Genomic DNA, 14947 nt, shown 5'->3' with positions numbered 1-14947 from the left:
CAATGACAAACCTAAGGAAATCACAAACATATCATCTACGCACACAACTATTGTTCAATTTTGGTAGTAGCTTTAGGTTAGGTCAAGTAGCAAACCTGCGAAGCAATTGTGAACACGTGAAGCAGCTGAGAGACAACACGAACGATCGAACCTACGACGCACAAACTAGAGCCATTGAACTTGCAATCACACAAAGCATAACAAATTTGGATGAAAGAGGAAAAATGAGAGAAAAAAAAATCGAAAGCCATTACCAATTTAAAGTTGCGATTCACCGATGAAGATTTGTAAAGAGAAATCTAGAGGGATTGGTAGCTAGGATTGGGAGAGGGCAAAACGAAAGAACTTTTATTGAGATTTAGAGAAGGCAAACACAAGGTTGTTAACTGATATTGAGAGATGAAGTAATGGGGACTCTGTTAGCTCACACAAGCAAGAGAAGAGAATGAATAGGTCACAAAAGCAAGACGAAAGGCTATTCGAAAAGTTGAAAAAGGTGGTACTGTGAAAATGTGAGAGGGAAATACAATTTTTCAAGGGTTAATTTTTAATGTGAGGGTCATTTATAAAACCTCTGTGACTTTTCAAAGGTTTGAAAAACTCCTGTTATGAGTGTAATTTACTTGAGGTTATTTTAAAACCTCTGTTACTTTTCAAGGGTTTGAAAAACCCCAGTTACGAGTGTAATTTACTTGAGGTTATTTTAACCCCTCCTAATAAACCCCAATTAAAATTTAGAATTTTTGTAGTGCATATACGTCTTTAAGAAACTTTCCAACTTCATATATAATAAAATCAAGAAAAATAAGACTTAAAATAAAAGACCAAAAAAACTAAAATCACTATTCAAAGCCCTATTTAACAAGTATTGATTTGGAATCTCCATCTTCTAAATCTTTATAAAAAAAAGATATTATTCACTAAAAGTCTTCAATACTTTCAAAATACTTTGAACAATTGTTTGGACAATACATTGTTGAATTTATCAAATACATAGTGCATGTAATCTATACATGTCATCGTATGTTAAATGTCATGAAACTAAATCATAAGCCTAAATTTATTGTCTTTTATAGATATAAGGTGTTTATGTGTCAATTTTGGTAAGACTTGTTCAAATTATAGAAAGATTATGTATCATTGACATATTACCCATAATTATTTTGTGATTATTTTGGTAGGGTTTAATATATATAACATATTTCTTATATTTTTTATCTTTCCAAAAACTTGAAATACCCAAAAGTGGTATCAAGAGTAATCATTCTTACGAAATATGTAAAATGGAAGGAAAAAGAATGCAAACTTATATTATGAGATCAAATTTGTGCAAAGTTGTGGAAAAGGATTATATCGTTGATTTGGTGTCTAAAAATCTCACCATGCCCCAAATCTATATGCAACAAGTAAAAAAGACAAAGAAGGAAAATGTGAAGTTATGTTTGTTTGTTGGTGTTTCATTAGTGATTCTCATGAGAATCATAACTTTAAAGTTAGCCCCAAAATTTTGAGATTATTTGAAATGGAAATATGAATGAAATGACAAGATTTGAGCATGAAAATGTTATATTTGATATGGAAAAATGATGAAAGAGTCAAAGATAATTAAGGAATACTTAAACAAATTGTTGGACATTGCTAATCGGATAAAATTATTGAGAAAGAAGTTTCAAGATTCCAAACTTGTTGAGAAAATTTGGTAATGGTGTCAGAGATATATGATGCATTTATTCCTCAAGTTCTTTTTTTCTTTCTTCGTTTCATTAAAGAGAGGTTTTTCACACAACACATAACGATACATTTCTCCTTTATCCACTGTCATCTTCTTTCCAAGATAAAAAATATCCTTTTTGGATTAACTCTCATCACTCTCCATTAACGATCATTCTAGAACAACTCACACTAAGGGATCACACACCACGATACCAAACACAAAGAAAAAGCACCTGGAAAATACTTCTTGGAGAGGCAAAGCCACAAAAGCATAGAGCTTTGAGAAGATAAGAGAGACACACTTGCAAACATTATTTTGATTTTCAAACGCAAAAATCATCAAACAAGTGTGAAAAAAATCTAGGTTTTTCTTTCTCCTTTTATATTTACTTATGATATTTATTATGAGATCATAACACTGGACATATTGGTTGTTTTTTTTTCTTTCTCTTTTTTCCTTCTCTTATATTGAAGCTTGAACTTGTCATGGCACTGTATGTACATATTCTAACTATCATTGCTTTTATGAAATTGTCTATTATAATGTGGGTTTGTTATGTCAAAAGAAATAGTCGGTTGTGTAATATACGAAATCTAGGATGAGCTTTATTGCCATTAATATTAGATGAAAGTTACATATGTGTGTTGGCATAAAAGGTGTCAAAGAAACATAAACCTTATATGTATATATAAATCTCTACATTTGAAAGCTTCTTTTGGTAGATTAGTTTATTAATCAAAATCTTGTATACTTTTTCCTTAATTTCTTTTATCGGAATGCGAGTGTTGATTTTAATGGCTAATATAATATGTTGCTTATATTGGATGTTTCAAAATAACGCACAAGATGCACACTAAACATGTATACTTGAATAAAGAATTTTGATATAACTATTGAATAATAAATATGTCTAGGCTTTAACTAAGAAAATTTTATTTTTGTTTGGTGATATTCATTTCTAAAAGAGATATATAATATTTTACAAAATTACCAATTATTTATTTTGTTTTTTTATAGATATATCGCATAACATTAATTATCAGGTTGAGTCTCGAATTTACTTGATAATTAAAATTTCAAAATTCTCATTAATTATCATGTTAGGTCTCGGACTTACTTGATAATTAAAATCTTTCAAAATATTTTCATAACATCAACTATCATGTTAAGTCCTGGACTTGCTTGATAATCATTATTTTCATAACATTAATTATCATGTTGAGTCTCAAACTTACTTGATAATAAAAATTTTCATAACATTGATTATCATATTGAGTTCCGGACTCGCTTGATAATCATTAATTTCAATGCTTTAATTATCATGTTGAATTCCAAACATGCTTGATAATCATTATTTTCATAAAATTAATTATCATGTCGAGTCTCGGACTCGCCTGATAATCATAATTTTCATGACATTAATTATCATGTCGAATCTTAGACTCGCTTGATAATCACTATTTTCAAAACATTAATTATCATGTTGAGTCTCAAACTTGCTTGATAGTAAAAATTTTCATAATATTAATTATCATGTCTAGTCTCGAACTCGCTTGATAATCATTCTTTTTATAATTTTTTTCATAACATTAATTATCATTCGAGTCTCGGACTCGCTTGATAATCATTATTTTCATAACTTAATTATCATGTTGAGTTCCAAACTTGTTTGATAATCATTATTTTCATAACATTAATTATCATGTCGAGTCTCGGACTCGCTTGATAATCATGATTTTTCATAACTTTAATTATCATATCGAGTCTCAAACTCGCTTGATAATCATTAATTTTCATAACTTTAATTATCATGTTGAGTCTCAGGCTTGTTTGATAATCATTATTTTCATAACTTTAATTCTCATGTCGAGTCCCGAACTCGTTTGATAATCATTAATTTTTATACTTTTTAATTATCTTGTTGGGTCCTAGACTTGCTTGATAATTACTTTTTACAACTTACAAAACCTCTCTAAAACAATTCGAGTTTACAAACCCTTCCATCTTTTCTAAATAGTTTTTTTCATTTAGAACTACGTAATCCATGATTCTCCATTCCGATTGGAGATACTTAGGAGCAAGGTCAATCCTTGTCAGGTTCACCTTCCAAAAATCATATCTTTTTCAAATAATTGTTTTTAATTTAGAACTACATGATTCCTGATTTTCCATTCTGAATGGAAATACATCAGAGTGAGACAAAGTCCTTGTTAGGTTCACCTCCCAAAAATTTAAAATGTTTTTAAGATGTTTTTCCAAATAGTTTTTAAAGAACTACGTAACCCTGATTCTTCATTGCAAATGAAGATACATAGGAGCAAGGTCAATCCTTGTTAGGCCCAAATAAAAATTTCAATAATATTTTCTTTAATATTTGGTATTTCTTTGTTTGTTTGATTTTTTTTGGGGGGGAAACCAAATATTTTAAAAATTGCATTAATTTTGCACACTTAATTAAAAGGAACCATCTTTGGATGGACGTTATGGGGTGTTAATACCTTCCCCCACTACAAGAAAAATTGATTATAGTGATATAAATATTCATCACTAAAAGGTATAAATATGTCACTAAGAGTACTTTGTGACAAAATTAAAATTGTCACTAATAGTTATGTCACTATTATACTTGTGACAATAATTTTAAATGTCACTAAAACTAAATTTTATTGTGACACAAATAGTTGTCACTATTAATTTTGTGTAATAGTGACAATAATGAAATATCACAAACATATAAGATAGTAGTGACAAATTTATTATCACTATTATATTTTTTTAATAGTGATAATAAAAAATTATGACAAATATATAAAAGAGTAAAATTAATTAGTTATTACTATTATTAATTATTATTATATTATTGCCAAATTTTATGTGATAATTAATTATTATCATTATTATTATTATTATTATTATTATTATATTTATTATTATTATTATTAATATTATATTTATTATTATTATTATTATTATTATTATAAATGATATAGTAATTGCTGCAAATAGCTAACATGTTGTAATGAATAGATAAGTCACATTTACATTTTGAAAATAAATATCAATTAAAATAAATAAACATGAAATATAAATATATAACATCCATTACATTTAAAATTACAAAAACAAAAATATGTAACTATATATTCAAAAATTATATATAAAATGATACTACTTTATACAATTACATTAAATAAGTATTTTAAAAATAACATATGACAACATCTTCAAGGATCTTGATCCTGCAAAATAACAAAAAAAAAGTAAATCATTAATATTTAATAAAAAATAATCGATAATATATTATAAATGTAAAAATATTCATTACATTTAAAATTACAAAAACTAAGATATGTAATTATATATCCAAAAATGTACATATAAAATGATATCTAATTTTATTTTATACAATTACATTAAATAATTTATTTAAAAAATGGCATATGATAACATCTTCAAGGATTTTGATCCTGCAAAATAAAAATAAAAAAGTAAATCATTAGTATTTAATAAAAAATAATAAAAGAGTAAAAATCATTAGTATTTAATAAAAAATAATCGATAATATATTATAAATGTAAAAATATCCATTACATTTAAAATTACAAAAACTAAGATATGTAATTATATATCCAAAAATGTACATATAAAATGATACCTAATTTTATTTTATATAATTACATTAAATAAGTATTTAAAAAATGGCATATGACAATCTTCAAGTATTTGGTACCTAAAAAAAAAGTAAGTCATTAGTATTTAATAAAAAATAATCGACAATATATTACAAATTTAAAAATATAATCATTGATATTAAACAAAATATTCCTATACCTTGCAAGTGTGTTGGTCTTGTTCTTAAGGTACAAATCCAATATGCTTAACTAACGGTACATGCTTTTGAATTTTATTTCTCTCCATTCATATTTTTTAAATTGTCCTGTACAATATTAATATAATAAGTTAACACCAAAAATATTCATTATAATAAAATAAATTTGTATGAATATGATTATACCAAACATAAAATAAATTTAATGGTAATATGACATTCAATATGTCAATATATGTAACAAATGAATATTAATAATGATGTATAACAAGATGGTTAATTGTTATAGGGTGATTATGATTATTTTTTATGTTTATTTTTCCTATGAAGTGTTTTAAGTATTTTTCTAAGTGTTTCCATACCTATATGGAGGCCTAATATTTTAGTGCTTCCTCTTTTTAGAGCTTAATCAACATTCACATAAGGCTTGTAGTGGAATTAGTTTTTCAATCGAGACTCTTCTTCAAACAAGAGTATAACTTTGTGTCGATGCTAAATTATGTGGATTCAAGCATACTATCATTGGTTTGAGTTATTCTAGGGGAGAAAAATGAAACTAAGAAGAAAACATTTTATACTAAAAGTTGAATGGGTAGAGAAAACTACATGGAGTTATTCAAGCACTCATCAAATTTCACATATAGAGGAAGTATTATGTTTTCTTATCGATATTAAATTAAATTTTGAAAAATGTGAAATAAATTCTCACTACCAAAATCAATGTGTTATTATTTAAAAAATGAAACAATTAAATTTTTACAACATTTTTCCCTAGAGTAAAGAGGTAGATGGAAATTTTTAGGTTTAATTCCTAGTTAATACTCACATGATTATTATTACTATTGGAGTTTCATATAAAAAAAAGTTACATATTTTCATAGATCAAACAATATTCTCATAAGTTAGGCATAACAAAAGAGGAGATGAACAATGCCTTATTGAAAGACAACAAATTAAGAAAGAAAGAGAAATTAATACCCTAGAGAGATTAGTTCCTTCTACTTATGGACAAGATTTGATTAACATATAGTCATTAAAAAGCATGATGAAATTAACAATAGTGCCCACACGTAATTGACTCCCGAACCTAAACTTAGTTTCAAAGACTAAAATCTTTAAGATTTTTCTATAGTTTTCCTTAATAAACTATGGTGACGACTCCTTTGTTATTTTAAAATAAATTTGTCGTTGTCTCGTCGTGACCCCGGTTGTGACAACACCATACGAGACTTTGTATGGTAGGAGGTGCAGGACACTGTTATGCTGGTAGTAGGACGTTGCAGCAAACCATTGAGAAGGTAAAGGTAATACAGGATCGGATGCGGGCCAACCAGATATTAGAAGATGGTGGTTGGTTTATAATAACCTTTCATCCTAACAAGCTAAGTGGAGGGTTGTGTACCATCCAGATTGTTTGGGACCCAATCGATACTTAAAGATGCATAATAAACGTCTAAAAGCTAACTTAAAGTTTATGGTTCCAGGTAGAGATGGCAAATAAACCCGTGCCCGTGGGTATCACCCGAACCCGTCCCCGTTTTGACGGGGAATCCCCGCTTTGACTGGGTATGGGTATGGGTATGGGTAATACCCGAAATTTTCAACTGGGGATGGGGATGGGGATGGGGATATATATATACCCGCCCAAATACCCGTCCCCGCTTAAATTACTAAACTATTTATAATTTATTAAATAATCTAAAAAATATATATAAATAAATAATATATTTACACATAAAATATAATATAATATAATATAATATAATATAATATAATATATATACATATAAATAAAATATACTTTTATATATATATATATATATATATATATATATATATATATATATATATATATATTTACACATATACATGTAATGTAATATAATATAATATAATATAATATAATATACATATAATATATATACATAATAATATAATATAATATATATAATATACGTATAAAACAAATTAATTATTTAACTAGTGAGATCTTTTATAAACAAACAAATTTATAACATGACAAATTTATAAAAATTTAAAAAAAAATAAAAATATATATATATATATATATATATATATATAAAAGCATAAAATATCTACGCATATACATATAATATATATACATAATAATATAATATATATTATTATATTTATATTATTATATAATATAATATAATATACACTTAAAATAAATATATATCTATATATATATATATAAACATAAGATATCCACACATATAATATATATACATAGTAATAATAATATAATATATAATATAATATAATATATATAAATAATTATATATATATATATATATATATATATATATAAACATAAGATATCCACACATATAATATATATATACATAGTAATATAATATATAATATAATATAATATAATATAATATAATATATATATATATATATATATATATATAACATATTTCTCATTCTGATATATATATATATATATATATATATATATATATATATATATATATATATATATATATATATATATATATATATATATATATATATATATATATATATATATATATATATATATATATATATATATATATATATATATATATATATATATATATATATATATATATATATATATATATATATATATATATATATATATATATATATATATATATATATATATATATATATATATATATATATATATATATATATATATATATATATATATATATAACATATATATATAACATATATATATACTATTATAATATTTTTCTTAATATTTGACATCATGAAAATCAAAAAGAGTATGTTATTTTAATATTGAATATTTTGATAGTATCATGATTCCGTTGGTGTGATTTTTAAATTTTTTTTATAAAAAATATTTAATTGATATATGGAACAATAAAAAAATGGGTATGGGTATGGGTATAAGAAAATACCCGTTACCCGGTGGGGATGGGGATGGGTCAAAAGTTGTATACCCGTTGGGTTTGGGGATGGAGATGAATTTTTATTATGGGGATGGGATCATGATACCCGTACCCGCCCCGCTCCCATCCCTAGTTCCAGGAATTGGGCCTAATTTGTCCTATTTTTAGTTTAAATTTTATTATTGTCAACACCCAATTTCGTCCGAACGAATAAAATTGTTTTTAAAAGAAAATCAAAAAAAAAATGTTAAATAAAAAGAATAAAAATAAATTGTCTTAAAAAAATTAATTATAATAAAAAGGAATTAAAAATGTTTCTTTAATTAATGTTTTTTTAAGTTAAGTAAAATAAGGTTTTTATTTTTTAGATTAAAAAAATTATTATTAATTATTAATTATTTTTTGTTTTGTTTAATTAAAATAAAAATCAGATTTAATAAAAAATTAAAAATTAAAAGTTAAAAAATTATTTATTATTAATTACCTTTCGTTTTTTTATTAATTAAATTCAAAAATTAAAAATTAAAAATTAAAAAACACAAAAACCGTTTTTCTGATGGTTTCAATTTGCTCTCACGGTTTCAACTGCCACTCACGTAATTCACAATCGCGGATAGTTTTTTTATTAAATGAGTGAACTATTATTTTAAAAGGGGAGAGAATTTTTGGAGAGATTCATTTCATTACTGTACGGACAAACACTGTCATCTTCTTTGTAAAGTCCCATTTAAAATATAATATAACTAAATGAAACATTACACAAAATAGTAATAGATGCAAGGTCTTGGAGTATAACCACTACTCCTTACAGTTATTCAAAGGAAAGAAAGAAATTACCTAAGGCACACCATGATGCCAGTAACCAAGTGTAATAATAAATGGGCAGTATTTCAAAATAAGGCCCAAAGACAAAAAGTACACGGGCCATAGCCTTAAAAGAGACTCAGATGAATAGAACCCAGCCCAGATGGCTACGCAGCGGAACCTCCATCACCCTGATGAGCACGGGTGTTTCTCACATCTGCTCACATCAATAAATTGATGATCATCGCAAAAAGAGAAAACCACACACATAATAATCAAACAAACAACAGGGTAAGCTATAGTAGAAAATAGTTCATCATACTATCACACACAACCTTCATATTTCAACAGGTATATGAATATCAACCAATCATGTTATGACTTGCACACAATACCTATAATTCAGTCGGATTCCGCGAATGTTTGCACTTGTGGTGGATTTTCCTGCTCTATCGAGCTGCTCACCCCCGAGCTAAATGTTACAATGTCTCAACTCCCACACACAAGGTTAGCCCTTAATGAATTTCAGGCCTCCTGCTACTCTCATCACAAGAGTCAATCCGCTCTATGTGAGACTAACTGACAACTTAGAGTGTTAGGATGCAACCTTACCCTGAATCCTTACCAAATTATATAAATGGGGCACCACCATGAACTCCCACTAATAGGGGCCATGGAATTACGTCCCGACCAACTGAGGTACCACCATGAAGTCTCACCTAGAGGCTCATGGAATTACGTCCTAACCATATACGATTCATATTCCACCAACCAAGTAATACTTATCATGCATATAAGTCTCATGCCAACCTTTTATAACCAATCCTCATTCATGTTCCATGTTAAATCCATATCAACTCATCATTCTCGAACCATGGGACCAACCATACATGTAGCATATCCAAATCATGTTAAACTCATTCATCGCAGATTATAAATTACTTCATTCATACATAATCACCCAATTCATACTTTAAAAGTAAGATCAATACAAACATAGAAAAGATTCACGAGCCTTAAGCCAATGAACTTCGTAGATCCAGGAGCAGATTCACGAACTGGAACAGTGGCATAGAAAAGATAACAGGGTTACTATCGTGAACTCTAACAGAAATCACGAAAACAAACTCGGAATAGAAAAAGTACAGTTCAAGGACCATCTTATGTGAGACGAGGCGAACTTTTGAGCTAGCACGAACAAGCGTGAACTAAACCCTAGTAGAGCTTTGTTTTAGGGGAAAAGGAAGAGGAGTGAGTGTTGTTTTTGCAAAGCGAAGACAGATTGTGAGGGTTTAGCTGACTTAGGAGTTTTGAACACCCCATGTGCCAGCTCTTAGGCCCATTAGATTGGGGCAACCCTTAAACATTAGGATAGAGAATATAAGTCGGCCTTACATTCTTCCTAACAACCCTCACCATCACCAAACTCCACATTTTCATTCATCTTCAACTTTTGTATACGTGCATTATAGATATATAACACGTACTTCCTGCAATCTTGGTTCATCCTCATCTTCGTCAACACATCTTCAATTCATTAAGACCATAGTCATTCAACAGTGAGCAACAGAAGATATTCAACGAATCAAATTCAATAGTGAAAAATAATCTACTGATGTATTGAGATCATAATTTGGGATAGAGGAGAACGAGAGGTTTGTTGACATTGGTGTGGTGACTCCGACAGTGGATAATGAAGGCACGGTGGGTGGCGGTTTGGCATGGTGACGACATTAGAGGTCGACGCTGAGGTGTTTCGCACGAGTGGCATTGACGGCGACTTTGTTCAAGCGTTGTGGCGTCATCGGCAGTAACTATGAAACGATGTTTCGACTTCGCACGAGCATGGAAGGCTTAGAAGCTGTGAAGAGTTGTACCGACACCAGTAAGGCTTCCGATGGTGGTTGGCGTTGCCGCCAGTGGCCGTGCAAAGAGCAAACGTTGGTGGGCAGCGTTGGTGTGGCGTTGGTGCTTTAGCGGAAGAATGAAGAAGTTTGGGGGGAAATTATTAAGTGTTGGGAAGGTAATTAGATTAGGGTTTGGTATATTCCATTTTTTTTCTTCACGCACCTTCATAATTAACTATCACACCTTCCTCTTCTTTTTATTATTTGCCAGATTCATTTTTCTTCACGCACCCCCATAATTAACTATCACACCTTTTTCTCATTTTTTTGATTTGGCAGATTCATTTTTCTTCTACACCTCCATAATTTAGTTTCTATACCTCTGCATATTTGCATCATAATTGGGCTTTTTGTTTATTTATTTACTCCATGCACTCCCAAATGTAATAACCTCGCACCCTTTTACATTAAGTTTTATTTTACCTTATGTACATGCGTTTTCACTAAGCACACACCCCACTCCTTCAATTTCCTTTTTTAGACTAGAATGTGTTTACTTTATGCACCACGCGTTTCCCTATGTGCATCCCATTCCTCTGTGTAGTTTTTCTTATTGTACCCACATACTCACTTATGCACTCACATTTTCTATTTCGAAATTTACCATTTTCTAATTAAATCTCACATTTCAATCGCATCATTTTCTAAAATAATAAATTATTTTTAATAAAAATTAAAATAGTTTTTTTTAAAAAAATGATAAAAATAAGAATAAATAAAATTTAAATTTATTTTCTTCATTTTTTCTTATAGTGTCTAATCGACAGTTCGTGTCGCACGACACTTCTTTTTTAAAATACAAAAGTTATAAAAATAGTTTTAGTGCCTAATCGACCGTTCACGTCGCACGACACTTCTTTTTTTAAATACAAAAAATATAAAACTAGTTTTAGTGTCTAACTGACCATTCGTGTCGCACGACACTTCTTTTTTTAAATACAAAAAATATAAAACTAGTTTTAGTGTCTAACTGACCATTCGTGTCGCACGACACTTCTTTTTTTAAAATACAAAAATTATAAAAATTGTTTTGGTGTCTAATTGACCGCTCGTGTCGCACAACACTTCTTTTCAAAAAATAAAAATTATAAAAATATTGTGGTGTCTTATCGACTGCTCGTGTCGCATGACACTCCCTTTCATAAATAGAAAATATAAAAAATGTTTTTATGTCAACCCGGCCGCACGCGTCGCATGACACCTATTTTCAAAAATTTCAAAAGACAATTTTAAAAATTAAATATTCTAATCAAGTTTTTTCAAGAACTATGTAATCCCTGATTTTTCATTGTGAATGAAAATACGTAGGAGCAAGGTCAGACCTTGTCGGGTTCACTTTCAAAATGTCATTTCTAAATAGTTTTATAAAGAACTACGTAGTCTTGATTTCTCAGTTTTTTAATGAGAATACGTAGGACCAAGGTTAATCCTTGTCAGGTCCTTTTTACTCAAAAATTAATTTTATTCAATATTTTCTTATTTATGGGAAAAATAAATATTTAAAATAAACATATCTCTTTTGTAAATTTAATTAAAGGTACCGCCTTTGGGCGGGTGCTGTAGGGTGTTAATACATTCCCTACGCATAACCGACTCTCGGACCCTAAATATCTCTATTTTCAAAACAATTTATTTTTAGTTCGTCGTTCCGTCGCGATTTAGGTTGCGACAATTATCAAAAAGGAATATCTTATATGTGCTTACTATCTTTGTAATCTTTTGTTATTATCTTTGTATTGTTTTGTTTTTATCCTTGTAACTAAAATATTCCACGAATTTTGGAAATAAAAATGATTTGTAATTATTTTTACCTATAAATGAAAACCTAACTTCCACAGTCAAGGGACGAAACTATTTTAACCTGAGTGCTCTCTTTTTCACTTTAGGCCAAGAAGGTTCTTCATATTTATCTTAGATAAAGGACACTCAAATTTTTCTCGAAACACTTATGCTTTGAACATATAACAATACATACAAATAACACGCATCTAAAAAAGATTAAATCAAAGTCCATATCACATTTCAATACAGATACATATAATTAACCAAATAGTTTAAGTTAAAACACATATAATTAGCTTCCCTAACTTGTGAAAATATCCTTTAATAACTCTAATCGTCTAAAACACCTTCCATTCCACAAGATGCTCTATCTACACATAGGGATATCACAAGAATGATGACGACCTACCATAAGGACCATTGATCAGTAGAAAGTCATATTGATGATTCAAAGAGTACATGCAAGCAAGAAAAACTCACATGATGAAAATCGATTGATCATACGAAAAGGGGAAAGACAATGAATTACTTGATCGAATAAATTGATCGGTCCAAATTGAAGAGCTTACCACGGGGATTACTCTTACGGTTTCGAATCTTCAATCAGGTGAATGGAGGGTGAGCACTCCTAGAGAAGTCAAAGAACTCTAGAAAAATGGTTTCTACATAGATGGTGTGTTTAAAGTAATGTAATTTGTAAAATTTCCTATTCATATAAATTCTTTTAATATTAAAATGATTGAGTCTCACTATTTTCAAACCACTATCAATTTTAAAATACCATTTTCTAGGTCCTCACAATTTATATCGTTTAACATATATTCGCTTAAATGTTAACTAAGAAACACGTTTGAAATATCAACTAAATTTAACAAAATTTTGTTAAAATGACTAAACCCTCGTATTTCTAAATATGAGAAACCAAATTGGTCTATCAATTTTAAAATATCATTTTCAAGGTCCTCACAATTTAATCTGTTTGACATATATTCACTTAAATGTTAACTAAAAAACACGTTTGAAATATAAACTAAATTTAACAAAATTTTATTAAAATGACTAAATCTTCGTATTTCTAAATATGAGAAACCAAATTGGTCCAAAATCTTGAAAAGATACTAATTCCAATGTTCACTTAAAGTTAAAAAGAGATAAAAACATATTTAAATCTTATTTTTATAAAAGTGAAGAAAAGTGGTTGGAAACAATAATTCTGCCAAAATGTCATCAAAATTTCTAGTTGAAATAGTGTACAAACATAGTAGAAAACCTTTCGACCCATAATAGTGTTCTTTTTTTTTTTCATGAATAAGCATAAAAAAATTTAAATGTTAGTGAGTAAAACTATTATAAGTAGTTAAATTTTAATAATTTTATAGATTTAATTATTTTTATTGAGTATTACTAAAAATTATCATTTTAATGAGTATTGAATATATATATATATATATATATATATATATATATATATATATATATATATATTTTATTTTCATGATTTTTACCATCATGAGGAAGATGCAATTTTTGTTTTTATCTTTGCGTATTTAACTCATCGATCAACTTCTTATTTTTTCTTTCGATCATTTCTAACTTGTCATTCAAGTTACTTATTTTGTAGTTAAGAATAAGTTGACTAATGAATTGTTCAAGATTAAGAAGGAAAAACACGAATGATGAGTTGAAAACGAGAAAACCGAAATAACAACTAAATTATCTCATTAACAAAAAAATTCAAACATAAATATACTTAGAAAAAATATTTTAAACACTTAATAATATAATTTTTTAATAAAAACTGAATTAAAAATATTCAAATTTATAATTACTCAAAATTTAATTAAAACCAAAATTTTAAATAAATTACATAAAAGAAATAACTTTCTAATTGTTTGACTCGTGCGAGATTATCAAGCAATTGAGTTTTGAGTAAGTATAGAAACCAGTCGAATTAGAATTATTGAATCCTGGTCCACCC

Source organism: Vigna unguiculata, chromosome 9 (assembly GCF_037176805.1).
Source record: "Vigna unguiculata cultivar grain cowpea cultivar isolate G323 ecotype 2 chromosome 9, ASM3717680v1, whole genome shotgun sequence".
Taxonomy (NCBI): domain Eukaryota; kingdom Viridiplantae; phylum Streptophyta; class Magnoliopsida; order Fabales; family Fabaceae; genus Vigna; species Vigna unguiculata.
This window is presented reverse-complemented; position numbering follows the sequence as displayed.